Below are 20,034 nucleotides of genomic sequence, written 5' to 3'. Positions count from 1 at the left end.
ATGGGGTTACTCTGTATCTACATCTGGCACACAGGGAAAGAGAAGGAAATAGAGAAGATGTGCCATCATAATTTGGATATTGTCCAGCTGAAGGAAAGGTGACAGAAGTTTCACAAAGACATCATCAGCAAGCAAACTGCTGAAGGACCAAAGGGCTGGCTGTCCTACTGCAGCCTTGTGTTACAAACTTCAAAGGGCCCTGCAGAATTAACTCCCCTTTTTGGGATTTCAGACACACTGGTGTTCAAAGCTGCACCCAGTGGGAGACAGTATGTGCAGTGGCATGCAAACATCCCGATGAAGGCAATGCAATCCACATCAAGACACCAGATTTTAGCCCAAACTATTGATAGCATTGAGACCCTCACTGTTTAAAGCGACCCAACCTACAGTACTTAACCAACACTCACCTCTCAGTCTTTCTGCTGTTGAAGATTCCTCTCACTCCAACACAAACAAACTCTAACACCTACTATTCATTTCAAGGGTGTTGACATTTGGAATAACTGAGCACCTGAAATTCTTTACCAGCAGATTGAAGAGAGGTAGTTCTCCAAGACTCCTTAGGGAAAGGCAAAGATTCAAAATCACAAATGCTTTGGCTCTGATTTTCCTGTCTTAATTCTCATTATCAGGAAAGGAAGTGAGAATGAAAGCCACTCTCCTTCACCAGGTAATAAAGACAGCATCAAAAGGGACTCTAAAGCAGGTAAGAAACGTAGTTACAGAGCATTCACCTTGAGGCCTCACCACTCAAAGAGTAAAAACGGGCCCACAGCAGGTACAAGGACTGCTCTAAAATGGTTAGGCTTCTGATCACCAATAAGCAGCTGCCTGTTCTGATAAGGGCAGAGAACAGGAAGTGGAAGAAAACTGCCACGGTGGAGATGGCTGATATCTTAAGTGTACCCCCAGTGGTATTAAAGAAACACAGATGTACTGGAAGTGCTTAAAAGCACAAGCATTTCTCCCTAATCGGTGAGAAGTGTGAACCAAGGCGGTTCAGTGCTAGCAATGATCACTTTGCCCAGTGACAACACAAAAAAGGAGCATACCAATGATACTTCTTTTCATGCAACACACAAAAAAAAGCCAAAGTAGGCAAAAGAAGTTCTCCAGCCTGTATGCAATGATGAAGTCACATCTGTGGGTATTGCTCAGACAGAACAACCCGTCAAGTGTATCTGAGCTACAGAGAGACACAGAGAGATTCTCAAAAAAGCATTTGTTTGAGGAATAACTTAAAAGGCTGTATATACAGGCTGTAATATAATTGTTACAGATAATCACACTGGACTAGTTAAAATATTTAATCTTTCTGGCTAGCTAGAGAACAGCTACAAAAGCTTCCATAATACTGCTTTCCCAAGTAAACAACCATTACAGTTGATACTTCAAGATTCAGGCTCATACAAAAAACCTAAGATAACTGGTTTCACATCTACAAAGATAGCAGAAAAGATTTTATTCATGACTCTTGCATCAAGCTCATAACCATTCACAATACAATGTTTATATAAAGACAATTAATCTGAGTTCAAAGGTGAGTCACACAAAACTTGCCTAACTGCTCCTCCTCTCATCAGAGTTGGATCTTATGTCAAGACTAAATTTACTTTTAATCACTTCCTATTTACGTTATTAGTGCTCTGTTTGCTATAATGAAATACCTCCTATAACATGACCCTCTCTGGGGAAAAAAGTTTGAGGAACACTAGAATGCAAAGGTGTACAACGAGTAGATAAAATTTGCAGTAATCCTGACAAGAAAGAGTTTTGATCTATTCATCTACTATTTAGCCCTTATTTCCTAACAGATCTGTGATAACTGACATTTCTACATCTATCTGGGAAAAGACACTTAATCATCTTTAACCACCACCTTCTCCTGGAACAGTTGCAGTCAGGAACATAATTCAGAGAAGTTTTTCAGCGGGTTTTTTTGGTTGGTTGTTTGGGGTTTTTTTAAAGAGAGTTATAATGTAACACAAAACTAGCTGCCTCTATAGCTGATTATGCTTGTGGGGGAAGGAAGGAAAAGGAAGAAACAAAGGCTAGAATAAACTATACTATACAAGCTACTTTTGTTGGTATAAGCTGTGACTAAACAGTTCATTTCACCAGCTCAACATAAGAACACAGCAAAATGCTTGCAACTGTAGTCTTGACTTCAAGTACTTTCTGGGACTTAGAAAATTTGATCAGTTGGTTGAGAGTGAAATTTACGTTTATTAGGATACTGCTGTCCCAGCATTAAAACCTGCTAAATTCAAAAGCAGGGGGTGGGAGGGGGGGTACAGGGGAAAGAAATTTCATTCTAATATCTGATGCAGCTCTGGAAAATATCCATAATCTTACAGAAATCTAATAATCCTAAGAATCAATGCAGGAAAAAACAGCCAGTAGAAAGCAAAGATTACTCTAAGAAAAGGCTATTGCAAGAAGCCCAGAAGCAGCTCCAGCTAATATTGTATACACAACTACCAAGGATAAAGTCATTTCAGAAGAGGACTGAAAAAGCAAAAACTTAGCTGACAAGCTCTTTAAATACAAGCCTATACCGCCATTTTCGCAACAAGTAGTCAGCAATGACCTTGTCTGTACAAAATGTAGTTTCCTGCTTTCTGTTTGCAGAAGGAGCTTTGATGCTCTCCAATCTCTATTAAAAAGTATAAAAACTGCATATTCATATAACATTCAGTAGCCACAAATACCTTGAACTAACATTCGGTGTAGATTATCTTGAACTAACATTTGGTGTAGATTATCTTGAACTAACATTTGGTGTAGATTAATTTAGATCACCAAATTTAAACATTTTCTAAAATCACAAAATTAATTCCCTTTGAGAATCTGTAAAACTTCTCTCAATCTATGCTATTCCAACCTTAGTGTAACCAACTGAATTATAAATGCCACAATCAAATTTACCAAAATTAAATTTGCAAAGGAAAAATAACAATCACTCTTCTTACAATAGTTAATGCAAAGTGATATTTAAGTGCAGGTACCCTACTGAAGCCTGAATTATCCAGAAGTCAAATTAAGCAAAAAATTAACATGTCACAACATGAATAGACAAAATTTAAGTCTTTTTACTGGAGGTGCTTCTGACTTCAAAGAACCTGCAGTGACTGAACAACAGCGAGCAAGCAAGGGACTGCAAGAGAGGACTGCCTCCTGCATTTTGAATCTCCTGCTAGATTTTGAGAGTTATCTGAAAAATAGTTCAAAGAAGTTACAGTTCTTCCTTTGCCTATTCATTACAGAAGAAGCCACATGCACAGCTCCCAAAGCTGTGGTAGGGCTTTCACGTGGAAGTGTTGAAATATCTCGTTTTTTTCTACTCGGAGAAAGTTTTGCTTTTTGACAACACCCCGTATGGGACTGTGAAGCACTTCAAGGAAAAGTGTGACAGCATAGGAAATTAACACAACTGATCATACCTCAGACTCTGAAGCTGTTTCAGGCCAAACAAGAAGATTGCAAGCAGATGAATGCAACATTAACAGGAGCATCACAGTAAGGAAAAAAGTAGTCAGAGAGAGTAGCTTGAACGGAAAAAAAGAACTTGTGTTTTTAGCATCAATTAAGCAAAACAACAGATTTAATTATTATTTCAAAAATCTGTATTATGTAAATGAAAAAATTTAAAAGCTGTCAGAGGGAAAAATATTCTAGGAAGACTGAGGTTTGGGCTAACAAAACGTCTATTAGTCAAAAAGGTTGCTTTTCCTCTCCATCACTAAAGAGATAAAGAAGTAAGCATTTAAAGATGTACACAATGAAGATGGAAAGATGTCTACAGAGAAGCAATGGGAAACATAATTTAAGAGCTGTTTACTTTGAGTAAGCAAATATGTAACAATCAACATACAAATGAAAGTATCATAAAAGCACTAAACTGAAGCATCAGTTTAAAGATGGACTTCTGAAAACATTTAAAACTTCAAGCCTTAAGAGAAAACATTACTACAATGTTTCTGAAGGTTACTTATCAGTGCAGCCCCAGAGCTAAGATCAGGTGTAACATTCTAAGTATCACTAATATTGTTTCTGAAGGTTACTTATCAGTGCAGCCCCAGAGCTAAGATCAGGTGTAACATTCTAAGTATCACTAATATTTAATAAATAAGTTTACAGTCCATCAATATCCAACTAAATTGAATGGCATTCTTCACAATGAGAATTACCATTAGCAATAAGCTACAGAGAAATAATTTACCTTCTTTCTGTATAATTTCTCTACCAGTTTAAGCTACAGATCAACATACCACTTGCATAATGAACACCTGTACATTTTCAGTCATCCTTGAGCCTATTTATCATGACCACATGAACTAGCTCTTCATTTGCTGTATTTATATACCTTAGATGTTACAGCTTCTCTCAAACAGGAAAAGCTTAAAGCACAGAATGACATCATCTTTCCATTCCATTCCAAACTACTAATGGCACTGTACATAACCTTGGCATCATCCCTGACATTGAACACTTCTCCTTTCATTATGCTGTCAGCAAAATCTCGCCAATACATTACCTGTGCAGGAACTGCCTCTACCCTTCAGCTATGGAATCACTCTCTTCTCCAGTCTGAATTACTATATATTCCTTCACCATATCATCACATAAGCTTTAACTAAAACACCTCAAAATACAGTGACATACCCTCTGACTATAAGCATTGCACGAATGCACTCCAGAAAACAGACAGTTACACGAGATCTTGCCTACCTCATAGAAATTGATCATGGTTCCTCACAAATTTCTAGTCCAAGTCTGCACAGCCAGTTTCTCAGCTGAAACTAAGTAATCGGGAATCCAAACCAGAAAGCTTCTTCACTTAAGTGCTTTTCTAAGGAACCAACAGACTTAATTCAAAAACATGCATTTTATGTCTTTAATTAAAAAAAAAAATAAAATTTAGAAACATCTGAGGCAGTACCTTCCATGTGCTCATTTTAAGAAAACAGCCTGTTACATTTCAAGGTTCATTTTTAAAATACAAACTGTAGCGTGGTGTTAGACGTTTGTAGTGTCATCCTCTCCTTTCTACAAAACCCACAGTATTTTAATAAAAACATGAAGGAGGCAAAGCTAAGCATAAGAATAAAAAAAGTTCCAAGTTAAGGTTGTGTACATCAAATTAGTGCATCTCCTTTTGTGTACCACCAAGCAGCAACTTTCTATTGTCCAAATGAATGTCTTTACATACTACACATTCTTCAACAACTTGAAAATTGCATTTTATATATTTAGCACATATGCCTGTAAATGAGGCAGGATTCCACTGAAATCAGTCAGAAGACTGTTTTGTACAAGATACTGAAGGAAGGTATGAAATAAGATTGTACAATAAAAATAATATACAATGTACAATCAAAGTAAACAAAGCATGTGTGCTACTTGAGAAATACCATGTTTTAAGTACAGATACGTGCATTCCAAGCCATAGGCAACTGTATATTTTAGATACATACTTAAAGTAAAGGCCTTCTTAATTTTTACCAATGACCACTGAATCATCTTTCATAAGTCCCCTGAAGAGAGAATAGTTTATCAGCTCCATCTCTACTGAATGAACCCAGGGCCTTTTCAGTAAGGAAGTCTGACAGAGAGCTTCATCAAAACTCCCCCAAAACCAAGAGAACTACAGAAAAATGGGATCTGCTATAGGTATACAGAAGACATCACACACATGGGACTTTGATGCAGAGCAGACAGTTTGTCAGTCTATACCCGCCATCAAGTCTGCCACCTGTGGAATCCTGACACACAGAGAAATGGCATAATTAATCTTCACACATTCACTGCACTTCACATATCCCTTTCCTGATGTACTGCATTACATGCTTCTGAAATTCTTCAACGTAAGTGCACTCTTCCCTATTAATAACAAAACCTGCAAAAAGTTTACTCCACAATACATACACTTACATACTTATGAAATAAAATACAATGCAGATCCCTGAGTAGATTCTACTGTAGAATATGATCCTCATTTATAAATCTTCAAACAGGATTTAGGTTGGCCATATTATTTTTATTTTGAACCCAAAATATAAAAATATCTTAAACAAAAGCTTTGCTGCATGAAAAAAAAAACCATTAACCGCTTAATTCCTGAAAGCCAGAATTATGTACCAGATACCACATACTTTGTGAAATGATGTATCAAGGTTTTTTAAAAAAATTATTACCCAAAGAGATCAATACTCTGTACTGTTTTTTTTTTCCTGCAAGTTGCTTTATAAGGACATTATGTTTATTAATACAATTTAAAACCATTAAGCAATTTTTGGGGGTAGAAAAAGCAGTAATTAAGTTTTAAAAAATATTTACTAGAAATTAGTTTTCCCAATAAACAGATTGGTATTCTAAAACAAGAAGCCTGATGATATCCATTAATATCGAAATTGATTTATATCTCTGTTCCCATTAAGGACACTTTTACCTAAAAGCAGTATCTCGCACAGTATTTCTAATAGTAGTTAAAGCAGCACATTAATAGTCAAGCCATGTTGTTACTGTAGCAACAATGATTTCTGGTAGCCATTTTCTTTCCAGTTCTAACACTGTTCCAAAGCCAACAGTCCTTACTGCAATCTCTGTTTAAACCCAAAGGCGGCAAACTGCTACATACTTCAGATAACTCCCTCTAAGACTGTCTCCTTCAGTCTAATATCCTTACTTAACAGTATTCTCTAATGCTGGACTCGACACAATTTCAGTTTACGCTAATAAAAAAATATAACAGTACAGCAGTCCACTTTAAAAAAACCAAACCCTATATTTAGGAGACTAAACAGTTTGCAGGACACTGGAAGAGAAGAACTATGAGGCAGGATGCAATTCATTATTTTAACCTGCAGGCTCTAAGAACACAGCCCAAGACAAGATTACCAGGTTATAGCTTATAGCCTTGGTCATTACACTGATGGCAGCCACAGAGAACCCCTTCTCAGATCACAGATTACAAAATCAAAGCAAGTGCTGTAGCCAAAAGCAATTTCTTAGTAGACTGACATCTCTCTGAATTTTCTGTATTTAGAAAACCGTTTTAAGACAAAACTAGCACACACATTCATTTCCAACTGCTCCTCTACATTTTTGCAGTCTTAAAAATCTCAACACCTGAAACACTTTCCTGGCTTTCTTAAGACTACAATGCAATTTCTAAAAAAGGTTCAACTAAAATCCTACAGCTCAAAATTAGTGATAAATGACACTATTTTCACTTCTTTCTTTAAAAAAAAAATAATCTCACTTTCTTGTATCATGACAGTTTGAAAGCAAGCAATGGTGGGAAGGCACTAACAAGAAAGTGAAATACATAACTATTCATAACAGCAACGGGAGGAAATAGTCAACTGGTATTAGCACGTAAGTACCCCCTGCAAAACAGGCTCCTAAGTCCAAATTCAGTTCCTCACAAGTTTGTTTCAGTTGAACAGGTAGCTATGCTGGCACCACGAGCTCTAATGCCTGCTGTTGTCTGTCTAGACAGCGTTTCTGACACTTCCCGTAGACCATGGCAGGAGAGGGAATCTCCTCTTCATAGCCTCAGAGGAAGTGTATTTTCTATGCATGTGAAAATGTAAAATCAAACAAAAATTTCCGAGAGATTTCATGCACACTTAGATTTCCATAAATATTTGTAAACCTCTGCTTATAAACTACTAATAGGTATCTTGTAAGTAAGGGCTTAAGCTTAAAATGAAAGTAGGTTTATGCCGAACTCTGAATTGGTGTGGCCAAGACATTTTATTCTGATATCCCTGTGACAGAAACCTCCAGCAGAGGACAGAATAGACACTCTGGAGTATTAGCATCTTTAAACACCACTGCTAACTCCCAAAGAGCCTGCTTGCTTATCAGAGGACTAAGCTGTCACTACAATGAATGTTCCAGTATGAAGAAAATAACCATATAAAATAATCACCTAAAAATACAAATTCCAGTACCAGCATTCTTCCTGCAATAGTTTTGTCCAAATAAAATATACATGTATTTTACACAACAGGATTCAACTACTGCTTATCAGATTTTAAGCAAAGCTGCAAAATACTCTGCTTTCTATTTGGGTTCATATACACGCTATTACTTATAATCTATGAAAGACCACTTTGGGGAGTCATATATATATATATAACCAGTACTGCAAAGCCTTTTCTTCATTTTGAAGGAGCCTGCTTTTTTATGACAGAGGATGGGTTTTGGTGAAGGAGTAAAGTTAGAATATGCTGTCAACACTATCACCTTCATAGCTATTAAAAATGGTTTTTAAAGTAAGTAAAAATCCATTCCTCACTGAGATACTCAGTGCTCACTCTTGGGTTGGTGGCACTTTAAGCTTCCAACATTGTCCATCACCTACATAAACATGAAAAAACTATTTCCTACTTTAGATAAGCTGTAGCAATGTGACATAATTAAACCAACTGTTTTATTTTTAAATCTTTATGCTAGATAGCTGCATTATGTTTGGGGGTTTTTTTAAACGTAAACAACCCACATCTTACAACCCAGGTTATACTACCACACCTGGCAAGCAAACCAGGGCAAATGCCTCTGCACACCTCTTTGAAATGTAGTTCGAGACCACTAGTTACCATTTTGAAAGACTCCATCAAACCAGCCAAACATCACCAGCACCACAATCACAGGTCAGCTCTGACACAACATCCATGTCTCATTAGCAAGCTCCTATTCATGGTCCCCATGCTCAATCAGACAGTGTCCACAAGTTTTATTACTAACACAATTAATTGCCATACAGGACTGTTTCCTATAGTATAATTTCCAAGTGTTTTGTAAAGTTACTAAGCCTTTGTTCAAAAATTATTCTATGAAAAGCATTTTGCTGTGAAGCAGATATTCTCAAGATCTGCCCCAAGCTATGCAGTACCTTGAGGTCTACTTTCTACACTGTTTAATAAACTTCTACTGAGTCTCCACATCAGACTGCAAGAAGGTATAGCAGTCCTAGGCAGGCTTCACTTCATGGTTAGGGCTTCATTAATCCTTCTCTCTTCAAACTTGAACTCTTTAAATGCTTGTGGACTTTGTTCCACTGTTCACTTCCTTTTGCTTAGCCATCAATCGGGCTTTCTATCTTTGATTCTTCTACTATTTGAATTAATTCTTCCAAACATGACAGCCAATGACAAACTCAGTCCTTCCAACTTGTATTGTTTTAGTAATAAAATATCTGCAATTTCAGGTGTAAGCATGCAGTGTTTCACGCAGAGACTTACCTCCGTTCATTTGCATACACATAGTAAAGTATACTGGTTTTTACTGCCTTGTCACACCTGCAAATACATATCTTTAGGCTTAGCTTCCATTAGCTAGCTATAATGATACACAACCAATAAACTGAGGCAGGGCATACAGGTTCTAACAAATATATTTAAGGGTCACAACATACCTGCCACACCACAAAACAGAAAAACTATTACACCACATGTATTCGGCCACTTCATTGCCACCATTTTGGTCATGTAACATACATTGCTACTCATATGAAATACTGATTCATGATAAAAGTGCTGATGTCTCCATCATATAATAAATTACAGCAGTGAATACTCTTGTTCTGGCTACAGGAAAGCATCCTTCTGGTACGTCCCTGAAGAAGCTTTAAGATTTTCAGAAGAGACAACAGCAAAAAGCATGCCACGTTGGTTATCCTCACCTGTGCATATCCAACCCATTGGCTGTCCTTAGGTACCTAATCTGGTTGGGGCTAAAAAAAAATATCGACACTTGATTTCTCAGTTTTCCTGACCAAACCAGATTTCCCACCCAAACTTTCAAAAGTAGCCCAAGAAACAGAACAGACAACACATATACTCTAAGCCTGTTTCATATGCTTTACACTGGACTACAGGGATAGTGCAGAACCACCAGATCTGTGTGGACTAAGGTTGTATAAAATCAAGAGAATAAAATAAATATATACACAATTGGCACAAGCCATTCACATAATAACTTCATTTCAGAATACAGACACAAATGACAGTTTTTTAACTGAGGCAAAGAAACCTGTATGTTTCCCATGCCTCCCTTGCACCTTAAAAAGCATGTAAGTAAACAGCTTATGTTATTTGCACTAATAACAAAGCTTCTTAAAACAAATGAAAGCAAGCACCTAAGATAAAGGAAATTTTGCCATTGTCTTGGACACCCACAGTTAAAACAAAACAACCACCAGAATACCTCCTGCAAAGGCTTCATAAATTCACATAGATATTGACTAGTATGTCCCAAAAACTTTGTCACCTACATCAACAGAGGTTCTGTGCCTACTTTTAGGCCCATGAATAGGGTTGACTATTTGCCTGCTGACTGGCCCCAGAGCTACTATCTTAGTTCATTATTGGGAATTTTGTAAACATACAAGCTAGATTTTCAAGGTTAGCTCCTGTATTTCATGTTTGCTTTCAGCTGGAACACTGAAGAAACTATAATCAACACTAAATGCTTAGAGAGTATCTATGAATGTGAAATCTTCTGGTTTAAATGGATTAAAGGAGAGAGAGGAACTTTTTCTTAAGTTCATGGACAACCTATAAATGCATATTTAATTAGAGCAATTCTGATAAAAATGCTCAGAACTTACTCAGTTCCTACTTAATCAACTTTAAACAGCTTCAGAGAAAATAAGACCCATGAACTACTCTCCAGAACTGTGTTAAAAGTACAGAAATACATAAGGTATCACTACAAATTTAAGAAATAACCTGCCTTTATCTCCAAATTCACAAAACTAAAGAAAAATCAGAGAACAAATAAAACAGAAAACAAAGGAAGCTGAAGCACAGAACAAGTCAACTTCTCCAAAATCAGATTTCAGATACCCTAACCAAAGCTATTCCTTGACTGTATTTACGCCTATCACAAAATTGCTGGGAATTTACAGTATTTAGAGGAAAACAATGTTATATTTGTGTCTTTAATTTTTTATGGGGTATAGGCACTCATAAAACACTCAGATTTGTACTGAAGGCAAGACTAAAGAAAAGGAGAGTGGGTTTTGGGGTGAGGTTTTTGTCGTTTTGTGGGTTTGGGGATATTTTTTTGGTTGGTTGGGTTTGTTTTTTTTTTTTACACTAGTAGGGTTGTCCTATTAAAAACAAAGTGTGAATTCTGAATTGAAGAGTATTGGTAACAAAAGGTAACACTTTAATATTTTTCTTCTGAATGCTATATCTCCTTTAAGGTCAGGAAGAAATGCTAATGAATCTACAGTGACACAAAACATGAAGAAAAAGGACAACCTCAAGAATGTAAAAAAAGTGTACTTTCTCCTGCTGAAAATGGCACTCCAGAAGATGACTTAAAAAACTGAAAGAAAAGTTAAGGTAAAACTGTTTGGCAGAATGCAAGTGAAGTCACAGAGAGATTACTTTGAACAAAAATCACCCTGGGTCCTAGTATTAATATTACTAAGTGGGAAGAAGACTTTGTTTTAATAAGATCATGGAAACCACAACACAAGGGATCACTAATTAATCCTCCCTCCTTTACATTTATATCCTTTGAAAATAGTATGCATCAGCATGCTTCAGGACCAGCTTACTAGATGGACCTAAAGCCAAATTATTTGAAATATATTAAATAGAACTTCATTTAAAACAGTACCCAAGATCCTAAACATCAAAGTGATCACCTCACAGAAGTCAAACCAACCCACTTTTCTCTAGATAGCTTAACAGACAAAAAAAACCCAACTCACCTTTAATGCTCCAAATGACATGAAGATATGCTCTGCTGGGATACTGCAGTACTTTTTACGTAAAAGTATAAACGTGCATCTAATTCCCTAACGGACATTGCCAGACTTCTGAAGACTACAGAACCTGGATGTCTTCACAATTTTACTAAATGTCAAGACATTACCCTAAATACAGCCTTAATTTAGAACTTTGTATCTTGTTCCATAACATGATACTCTTACACTGGAAAACAGTAAAGAAGATTTAATTGTTTGTCTCTAGATAAATAAAGATCTATCTGGACAGATAAGCAAAGGAACACACATAAACTGCACAAACACACAAAACTCCTGCAATGATTACAAAAAAACCCCACCTCCCACTATAGCATTGCAAAATTTTTGTTTGTTTTTTACATAAATCCTTGCTAGGCTACCTCTTGCACATCATCTTCTCTGCTCACCTCTGCTAGAAATTCATTGGACTAAAAAACGGAAGGCAAATTCCCAAGTTGTTTTTAGTGTCTAGAAGACATTTTTAAAAATGAATTATCACAGTACCTATATGGTATTTTTAGAAATAGTGTGACACTTCAGTTATATAGGAACCTGAATGGTTTCTTCCAATTATCATTTCTGTTTCTGGTTCTCTCCCTTGTGCAGAAATATATTATGCCTGTTAATGCACATTACTGCTGGTAAAATTGTGAAAAGCAACAGCAGTCTTACAATCACAGTAGAGAGAGAGACCCGGGGAACAATTTTTTTCTGGACAAGCTGTTCCTCTTCCTCTCCAAGCCTCACACGTGCCAGGAAAGAAACTGGACCTCTCTCATCCACCAGCACTTTCAGCCACACGTATAGCAGTGAGAATCAAAGTGAACTTAGCCAGTAAGCCTCACCACCTAGAAAGTCTGGGAACAGGGGCTTGTCCTTTACAGGAAAATGGCACTGAATACCTGTGACGTACCTACCTTACTTCAAAACACTAACAAAAGGAAAGGTCTGTGAGAATCCATGCTCATCAGCAAAGTCTACCACTTCTCACCACAACATGTGTCACTATCATCCAATACATTCAAGGCTTTATAAGACACAGGAAAAGACAACCACTATCACAAAGCACTTACAAGAAAACAAGTCGGACAAAACAAACCTTCAGAGGTTTCCCCAAAGCAAAGATGTAGAAAGAATATACAATAGACAGTATCTACAGTCGTCTTTGGTTTACGTACCACACAAGCAACCTTTCCACCTCAGTTTCATCAGCGTTTCAGTTCAGTTTGCATACTAGACATGCAAGCTCTACTCCCTCCCACTCTGTAATTGCTCTAAAGCCTCCGAATTTTTTCATTGCAGCTTATCTAGGCCAATGCATCATCACATGTCCCCCCCAACTTATCTTCCCCCCCTTTCCCCAGACGAAAACTACCACAACATAATGTATTTTTTTTTGTTACTAAGTACCTGAGCAGGGAGCACTAACTGGTATGTTGTTCTCAACTTCCCAGAAGATGGAAAACTGTTTCTAAAGTAACTTCAAAGTTCTAACATTCATTATAATTTGTACACAGTGCAGTTATTCTCATTACATGCCACAGGTTCTCAGTTTTTAAATGCTGCTCAAGAACAGAATAGATTAGGTGATTTCACTGATGTCAATATATGTATTAAAAAAAAAAAAAAAAGGAAGCAGAAGAGGACAGAGTACGCACTTCACTGTGGGAGAGAGCTGGGAGAAGCCAGCTGCAGAACTGTCACTTCCCACTCCCTGTGATAGCACATACAATCAAGAGTTTCTCACAGAAGATATACTCACAACAACTACCGTTTTAAAACAACAAAAAGCAGCACTTCTGTGTGAAGAAACAAAGTTATTTATACTGCAACTTTTCAGGCAAAGGCTGTCCTCTGTTGAAAATACAGTTTCTAATACCAAGCCAACTTATAGTAACAACACAAAAAAGCTTTCAGAAAAAACACTCCCCTTCTCTCTCTTCTCCACCAATTATCACAGGGGAGCAGAGAATCTAATGTCTTTGGTGAAGGCTCCTAAGAACATCCATAAGAATACACGGTTTCTTTGCAAACAAAATAATCATAAATACAATAAACACTTCAATAACCTACAGCCACTGTTTTGGTGGTTGGGAGCCTTATTTTGGGATATAAATTCTATAAAGTTCCTCCCTCTTCTGACTGAAAAGGATAAAATTCAGAATATTAAGTTAATATTAGAGTTTCTGAAACTCTACAGCCACAAAACCGCTGCACGTGCCTACATTTGAAGATGAAGAAAGATATCAGCAACAAACATTACAAACATTAAGGGCTTTTTCAAAAAGTAGTCAAGAATTGTATCACATAGATAGTGCTCCTAGGAGAGCTGAGTGGCATCAGAAGCAAACAGCAGAAATATTCAGAGGACAGCCACTCAAGAAGTAAAAAAACTGAGTTTAAAAAAAAAAAAGCAACCTACCAACCAGAACTCTCTCTGAAAAACAGCAAACCAAAACAAAAAACCAAAGCAACCAACCAAACAACAACAAAAAATCAAACCCATAACCACCACCCACCACCCCACTGACTGCAGCCAGACAAGAAATAGATACCTACCATGTCCTACCAGCAGCAGCAAGGAGCAGCTTCAGAGCTGCCATGCTTTAGCAGCAGACATAAGTAACAGTTTTCCAAAAGCAGTCCCCTGACCTCCTGTTGCATGCCTTTTCTACAAAGAAATCTTGGGTGGAAAACCCATCCCTATCCCAATCGAAGAGCCACACTGGGAAAGTAGATGGGATAAAGCACAACTCATGCTATCAATGCACCAAATTATTATTCTGTGAAGAGGCAGGCAGGAGGAATTCATTACTACTTTTCAACATTACAATGATTACATTTGTTAAGGAATTCCTCCTTTCTTTTACTCAAACTAAAAAAGGACACATCAGGCAAAAGCCTGTAAATAAAGGTAAATTACACAAGACATATACCTTGCACCTTGTTTTGCTTGTGTTCTATCACTTTGTTGTGGAAAGTATTTTTACAAGGGAGCGCTAACAGTTGGCCCAGAAAACAGGAAAGTTACAATGATCTTGATCCCTGTCTTCAGCCATAATTGGACAAATCAGTAAGGCACCTGTAATTCCTTCCATCCTGCTTCCCGAGATGCATCCTTTCCCCCACTCAAGCTGCTTTCTTAAGACTATAACATTATCAAATACTCATTTAAGGCAAGAAAAAAATATCATCATTCAAATACTCACAAAATAATGTCCCTTTGTAAAAAAAAATCTGATTGCAAATATCTCAGACTGCAAAGTCTGCATTTTTTATTTTCACTCAGAGAAGAATACGACTGTATTCAAAAGAGTCTCCAAAACTCCAAAGCTTTTAGAAGTATGGTAAGTATCTAACTTGCAATGTTAAGCATATTGAAAATAGTTACTACACACTAACAATAGGCCTGAAATATTCCAAAGCCCAGCAGTCTGACCTTTATTCTGATTTGAGCACGAACTTCGCATCCTCTGGATTAAGTCTCAAGAAATACTGAATTACTAAATATCCCATAATCCCTCAACTAGTCGATTATATGTAAGATTAAGCACTCAGTATCAATCAATAAATGTCAACTAGAGATTTACCATTTCCAGTAGCTGGATTTAGTCACATCTGAAACCAGCAGTTCCCATACCAAGAGTATCACAATTACATCTGCTGGAATTCTCTGTATTACCAACTTTGCTCAGAAATATTAAGTCAGTTAATATTTAGTGTAACCAAAACCAAAAAATGCATACTCACTGTTAAGCCACTGTCTTCCCCTCCTTTAACCTCATTGGCAACGTAAGGGCGCTGCTGCAACATTTTATCAATGTAACAGCTGCTGTGTACAGTTGAACAGTGACAGAAATGTAGCACAACTGGATACTCATTTTTATTGGGATTATTTTATTTCCTTACTTTTAAATTTAAAAATGCTTGCTCTCCTTCAGTGAAGCAAGACCACTTACAAGTAAATATCACAGAATTCTGGGTAGACTTTGTACCAAGATGAAATACTCATTACATGACACTGCATTGCATACTAGGTAACATGACTAACCCTGTGACTATCATGCTGTTTTCAATTTTTTGAAAAAACACACATTTATGCACTCATTACATGGTCTTTCTTGACAGACAGCTGTGATTTCAGCATCAAATTACATCTCACAGAATTACTGTACTGTAGAGATGCACTGTATTTGTGTCCATTTTTATGTAACCCGGGAAGTCAGAGTGACCATTTCCCACCCTTGCTTATCAAAGAGAAACTTTTCTACAGTTCTGTGAACAATGTGGGAATTTTCTACCATCACTGCTTGTGTGAACGGTTCCTATTAACTGACACAAGTTTTGATTTAAGGGACACAAGGTATACAGGCATGAAAGTGGGATTTTTTTTCTTTTTTTAATTAAGCATGAAAAGGATATATTTTCATGATACTACAAACTACATGAAATCCTTTAACTCAGACAGCCCAGCAGTACCTTTATGTGTATCAGCCAGAATGACCAACATTCACAATTTCCTTGGGTAACTTAAGCTCTTTTTCCAGTAGCTATATGAAGTTTGCATCTACACTGGAAAAAAAAAAAGCAGCAAGGAAAAATGTTAATTGTCAAAAATCAGCTTATATTTGGAGTGCTCAAGAAGATAAACGAACATATTTTTAGAGAAGACAGACTTGTTTTGGTTTATTTCACCAGGGATTTCTTTACACTGAAGTTGGGTAGACACTGTTTTCATCTGAAGGAATTGGGCTTTGGAGGCTATGCCAACTTAAACTAGTCTCAAAGTCAATCTAAGCGAGTGCAACATTGTTCAGATATAACCTAATTTTATCAAATTATTTTCCTCCCAACCTCTGAATACATAAAACAGTATAGTCACAATCCAGAGCACAGAGGGAACTAATTCAATTTGGCTGAAAATAACTGTAACATTAGAGTAGTGCATTTGGTATTAAAATAATAGAGAGAATAAAAGAAGTATCTTCAGACAGTTCTCTAATAGACCCATTACTTGAACTTTGTTGAAGACAAAAAGTTGTTTGAAAATGTAAAAACAGGAGGAAAGTGAGTTATCGACTAGCCAAACAAACACAGCCAATCAGCAACTGTTCAAAGACCTTTAATTCAAACCAACTTCAGGTGAAACTGCACAGCAAGTGACAAACTGCACAGCAAGTGACACAACTATTTGTATTTCTTTCCAGTTTTAAGTTCTCAGATCTTTTGCAAGCTGGTAAAAAGTCTGAAAGTGTTTAAAATTAATAACTGTGTGTGAGAACATGTGTGTTTTATTAGTACAAAGAATTTTATTCCCTTTTCAGTTCCGTTTTCTCCAGGAACGGCTTCAAAAGGCTTGAATCAAAAAAAAGTATACATGCTAGTAGGTTCCACTAATACTTGGAAGTATAAGCACAAACTATTCCACAAGAAATTCCACTGACAACCCTTGAATTCAGTGTCCATACTGAAATTCAGCCTACACTGTTATTTTAAAGTGGAAATCATTGCCACCATTGTTTAACATCCTGTTTATTCAATTGCTGATGCTCCTATTTCAATCAATTGTTGCTGTACTAGAGCATCCTTGTGAGGTTATTTAAGTGATCAGTGCCTTTTCCTCCTACTAGCCAGGTCACCTGTTGAGATTTCAAGACAGTAGTATTCTCTTTCAGCATTTACTCAAGAACTTTCACACACATTTTCCTAAGCGTATTCCTTCTAGTGCTACTCAGTATAAACTAGATGCTGGACTTCATGAAGCTTCAAAAAAAAAGTCAGAGTAGCACACCTTTGCTCTAATTTTGTTACAAGAATATTTGCCAAGGATTTTTTTTTTAATATAAAAAAATACCATACAGATTAAAGAAAACAAAGGAAAAAACATATCTGTAAAAAGAAAAGGTTTTATTTTTTCCTCTGCAAAACTCCTGTTCCTTGGGTAGATTTTTTTTATTAAAAAAATTCAATCTGAATGAATACTAGATGTCAGAAGTAACTATTTTAAGACAATATTTTGAAGATTAATTTCAATTCTTGTTGTAATTCTTGTATAACTCTGCACCACATCCCTCTGCAGTTACATTAGACAGGTTTGCAACATCAGCTTTGATTATAAGTCAGCGTAATAGGACTGTCACACTGCACTGCTCCTCCATGCACTGCACTTAAACCCCTCTCCAATAAGAAAATTGCTGCATTTTCTCTGCATCTAAGTGACCCACTAAAACCTTCTCCAGATCTATTTTGCATTGTCTAATCAGTTCATTTATTCTGCCCTCAAATCACCTGCCATGCACAAGTCAGGTAGTGAAGAAATCTACGCAGAAGAATCACATTAAGTTACCCAAACTCTGAAGCACTCCACTCTCAACTGTGAAGAATCTTCTCTTTAGAGATTTATTTTATAATTTGAATGAAAAATTATTTTGCAACTTGTATTAAAAAAAAATCATATTGCACAAACTTCTCAGAAAAAGGTATAATTCTATGGTGGAATTCCAGAGATGCTTATCAGCCTCTTAAGAGTGTTTGTCCCACGTGTTAATTCATTAATCTACACAACATGAAATGGCTTCTTACTCTAAAATCTGGTGCACATTCATTCCCCATATGTGTCTGAAAGCGAAGTTCCATGACACAATCTTCATAATTAAATTATGTGCTAGAAGGGGGGGGGGGAGGAAATCAGAATATCACTGAGAATGAGATGTTGCTTAAAGGGCCAGAGTTGTACAACACTGATAGAAACCTATTTTGATACACTATGCTTGTTTTTCATTACCACCATGACTTGTCAGTTTATAGCCCGCACTACCCCAACAGAGGTATTTCCAATAGCCTAAAGGTTACATACAAGCGACAAGAAGAACGAAAACTTTCTAGATTTCAGATAAATTACGCTGGTCAAGATGATGCTCATCACTGCAGCCTGATGTAACACAGACTTTGTCAGAGAAACCGCCAGACCCTGAAGCAGCTGGGAGCCCGAATACACGACTTAGATACCTTAACTGTTAACTTTTCCTTCGCTGTTGTAAACCACCTCGGCTCCGGGAGCCCCGCGCACCGCAGACAGCGGCGCTGCCCCCGGTACGTAGGGCACGCCGGCCAGGAACTTGCCAGCCCTTTGTAACAACGCCGTGCGTTTCAGAGCCGCCCTGCTTTACGCCAGGAAGGAAGGGAACGAAGGGGAGGGAGGGGGTCGCACGTTACCCCCGCCCCAGTACGGCAGCAGGCAGCCTTCCGCGGGCTGACCGTGAGCCCGGGTGGACAGCCTGCGTGGCGACCCGCACTAGCGAAGCGAGCAGCAGCGAAGCGGCGAGAAACAGAGCGCAGGGCCGCCCCGCAGGACCCGCCGCGCCGCCTCGGCACGCCGGGGCTAGGCGGCGGGAGGGGACCGACGCCTGCCGGAGCCTCCCAGGGTGACCCCGGCCACCCCCGAGCGACGGCATCCTCCTGCCCCGGCCGCGGCGGCGCCGCGCGGGGCGTTACCTGGCTCCCCGCGGCCCCGCGCTGCTGGCGGCCCGGCCCCGGGCGGCTCTCCCCGCGCCCTAGGCCCCGCGGCGGCGGCGGCACCGGGCTGCCCAGCTCCTCCGCGCCTGGCAATGGCGGCGGCCCCGCTCCCCCCCTCCCAGCTCCGCGCTCACTGGCTGCGCCGCTTCATGTGACCGAACAAACCCTCCTCGGCACAACCCTTTGTGTCCGGCCCGGCCGGGGCACCGGGGAGGCCGCTCGCCGGCTCGAGGAGGGGGCGAGGGGCGACGGCGGGGACGGCGGGAGGCGACGAGGAGGGCCGGGGCGGGGAGCGCCTCGCCCGCCCGCCCTCTCTCCGCCGCGCCGCCACCGCTGCCGCCTCGGCCCGGCCACTTACCGCGGCGCGGGCGGCTGCGGCCGAGTCGCGGTGCCGCACCAGGTCGGAGGTGGCCGCCATGTTCCCCGATGCGGCAGGATGGAGGCAGAGCCGCCCTCCCCGCCAACCGCCGCTAGGGCGGCCGGCTCGCCGCGCCCGCCTCAGCCCGCGCCGCCGCCGCCCCCGCCCCACGCGGCGCCGCGCGGAGCGGCGCGCGCGCCCCCTCCCCTCCCCTCCTGGCTGCCGGCGGGGGGGCGGGGGGAGGGCATTAAAAAAAAAAAAAAAATGCATAACGGGAAACTCACGGGCTCGCCGGGGTGTGCGTCACGCCGGGGTTACGTACCGCGCGCGGCGTCATGACGTCACCGCGCAAGCTTCCCGGCCCCCGCCACTCCGCGCGCGGCTA

The 20,034-nt window shown here is 39.2% G+C and overlaps 1 protein-coding gene across 16 annotated transcripts in view; it reads right to left on the bottom strand.

Moving 5' to 3' along the window:
- The window catches only part of ZNF644 (zinc finger protein 644), an 83,474-nt gene that overhangs the window by 34,266 nt on the left and 29,174 nt on the right, over nucleotides 1–20,034 (bottom strand). For 2 of the 16 annotated variants that reach the window (XM_052801939.1, XM_052801933.1), the window contains exon 1: nucleotides 19,934–20,001. The exons of 3 other annotated variants lie outside the window; for them this stretch is intronic. The gene's annotated coding sequence lies outside the window, so the exon portion shown is untranslated. Of the gene's footprint in view, nucleotides 1–410; nucleotides 1,414–16,255; nucleotides 16,349–19,270; nucleotides 19,614–19,649; nucleotides 19,794–19,933; nucleotides 20,002–20,034 lie in introns of those variants that run through there. 11 more of the 16 variants (XM_052801935.1, XM_052801943.1, XM_052801942.1 and 8 more) reach the window with 9 other exon arrangements.

Source organism: Harpia harpyja, chromosome 11 (assembly GCF_026419915.1).
Source record: "Harpia harpyja isolate bHarHar1 chromosome 11, bHarHar1 primary haplotype, whole genome shotgun sequence".
Classification (NCBI taxonomy): domain Eukaryota; kingdom Metazoa; phylum Chordata; class Aves; order Accipitriformes; family Accipitridae; genus Harpia; species Harpia harpyja.
Note: the sequence above shows the minus strand (reverse complement) of the source record. Positions and strands in the feature narration are given on the sequence as shown.